This window comes from Pinus tabuliformis, chromosome 5_1 (genome assembly GCF_031772625.1).
Source record: "Pinus tabuliformis cultivar Carrire ecotype Pingquan chromosome 5_1, CPIR1, whole genome shotgun sequence".
NCBI lineage: Eukaryota > Viridiplantae > Streptophyta > Pinopsida > Pinales > Pinaceae > Pinus > Pinus tabuliformis.
Window position 1 is genome coordinate 103,845,910 of NC_142305.1, and position 2,902 is coordinate 103,848,811.

The following is a 2,902-nucleotide window of genomic DNA, read 5'->3' on the forward strand; positions in this document are numbered from 1 at the left end:
GAAGGCTTGTGGACCATGGATTTTGATGGAGCAGTAGGGAATGATGGCGCTGGTATTGGTATTTGGGTACGCAGTCCTTTCTTCGCCCCAAACAAAGTGCCTAACAGCATGAGAATTTGCTCCTACAAGCTGGCCTTTGAATGTTCCAATAATGAAACTGAATTTGAAGCTCTAATTGCTGGCTTGAAGATTCTTAGAAAGCTGAATGCAAAGAGGATTTCAGTATATGGCGACTCTGAGTTGGTGATAAAACAGGTCAGAGGTGAGTATCAAGCAAAACATCATAGGACGCGGGCCTATCGTAATGCAGTTTTGGACATCTTGAAGCTATTTTCCGAATACACCTTGACATGTGTGCCACGAATACAAAATAGTATTGCTGATGCTCTTGCCAAGGTAGCGAGCAGCTTGAAGATCCCCATGACCTCCAACAATAAATTTGAAATCCATGTCAAGCACCGTCCAACCATTCCAAACAATCAGCGACATTGGCAAGTGTTCCAAGATGATGAGGAGATTAAGGATTTTTTTCTCAACAAAGGCAAGTTCAAAGAAACCTTAATTGATGTGGAAAACGATGAGAACAAAGGGAATGGAACAGAAGAAGTGCAGATCAATCAAATGGACGTATTGCAGCTGAAGAATAACATCATTCCTAAAGGCTTGATACCCCTAGAGGAACTTTTCGATCAGGATGATGTAGCCCGCAAGCCAACATTGCAGCCGACAGAGAAGGGTGTGGAAGAGGTCAACATCGGTATAGCTGCCAATCCAAAGTTGGTAAAATTGTCCAAAACATTACTGCCAAAGATCAAGGACAAATATATCAGTTTGATGGCTTCATTTGCAGATGTATTTTCTTGGGATTATTCTGATTTAAAGACCTATGATACGAATATCATTTAGCACACAATACCTATCAAGGCCAATCAAAAAACATTTAGACAAAAGCTGAGAAGGATCAATCCAAAGTTGTTTCCATCCATTGAAAAAGAGGTAAATAGGCTGTACAAGTCAGGTATCATTATGCCTATCAGATTTTTAGATTGAATATCTAACTTAGTACCCGTATGCAAGAAGACCGGTGAGATCTGCCTATGCATCGATTTCAGAAATCTAAACAAGGTCTCATTGAAGGACAACTATCCGCTGCCCAAGATGGACCATATACTTCAGCGAGTAGGTGGGGCATCTCGTATGTCGATGCTTGATGGTTATTCCGGATATAACCAAATTTCAGTCCATGAAGATGATAGAGACAAGACGACATTCACCACTCCATGGGGAACCTTTCACTATGCCAAAATGCCATTCAGTTTAAAGAATGCAGGTGCCACATTTCAGCGTGCAATGGACTTGGCGTTTGCAAATGAAAAGGATGTGTTTTTGGTGGTGTACTTAGATGACTTGACAGTGTTTTCAAAATCTAATGAAGAGCACATGCATCACCTAAAAATCGTCTTTCAAAAGTGCAGGAAATATGGTCTATCGCTAAATCCTAAGAAGAGCTTGTTCGCCATGGAGGAAGGAAAATTACTTGGGCATATCATTTCAAAAGATGGCATCCGCATAGACCCAACACGTGTGCAAGCAATTCAGCAAATCGATCTACCCAGGAACAAAAAGGAGATACAATCATTCAATGGTAAGATGAATTTTCTACGTCGTTTTGTGCCTAATCTTGCAGAACACTTGAAAGAAATGACCAACATGCTTAAAAAAGACAGCCAAGTGAAATGGACAGAGGAGGTTGTCAAATCTTTCAACTTGGTCAAATTGGCCCTTTCTTCAGCTCTAGTTCTAGTCAGCCCAGACTACTTTCAAGATTTCATATTGTTTTCATTTGCTTTTGAGCACACTATGGTAGCGGTATTATTGCAGAAGAGGGATGATCATGAAAGACCCATTGCATTCTTCAGCAGGGCTATAAGGGATGCAGCTTTGAAATACAACATCATTGAGAAGCAGGCCCTGACATTGGTGAAGGCAACGAAGGATTTCCGGGTATATATCCTACATTCTCACATTCTGGCCTATGTTCCTAATACTGCTGTAAAAGATGTTCTAGTGCAGACCGATCTGGAAGGGAGAAGAGGCAAATGGATCGCAGCCTTGCTAGAATACGATGTGGAGATAAAGCCTACAAAGCTGGTCAAAGGACAGGGGTTGGCGAAGCTAATGGCTGAATCAAACTTGCATGCATTGGACATAAATCTGATCGCTGCCATGTCCGAGGAGAATGAGGAAGGAACGTCAATTCAGGTATCCGAAATGTTTGCTTTGTCCCCATGGTATTCTGATATAATATATGTGCTGAAAAATCTATCACCACCGCCCGACATGGCTAGAAACAAAGCAAGAACACTCAAATTGAAGGCTGCCAAGTTTTGTATCTTGAATTCTGCACTATATTGGAAAGATCCCGGTGGCATTTTGTTAAATTGTCTGGTGGAAGAGGAGGCAAAGAAAGTCATGGAGGATTTCCACGGAGGAGAGTGTGGTGGACATCTTTTTTGGAAATCAACAGCGAACAAAATTCTGAGAGTAGGGTACTACTGGCCTACTTTGTTTGCTGATGTGCATAAGATGGTAAAGCGCTGTCATAAGTGTTAAATTTTCGAAGGAAAACAGAAATTACAGCCTTTGCCACTTAAGCCTATCGAAGTGAGCACTCCATTCCAGCAGTAGGGGTTGGATTTCATTGGGGAAATTCATCCCGCCTCTTCCGGACATCATAGGTGGATCCTTACAGCGACAGAATATTTCACAAAATGGATTGAGGCAGCCCCTACCAGACAAGCGACGGACACAGTAATCATTTCATTTCTTGAAAATAACATCTTGTCTCGCTTTGGTTGTCTAAACAAAATAATCATTGATAATCCAACCGCTTTCAAATCGA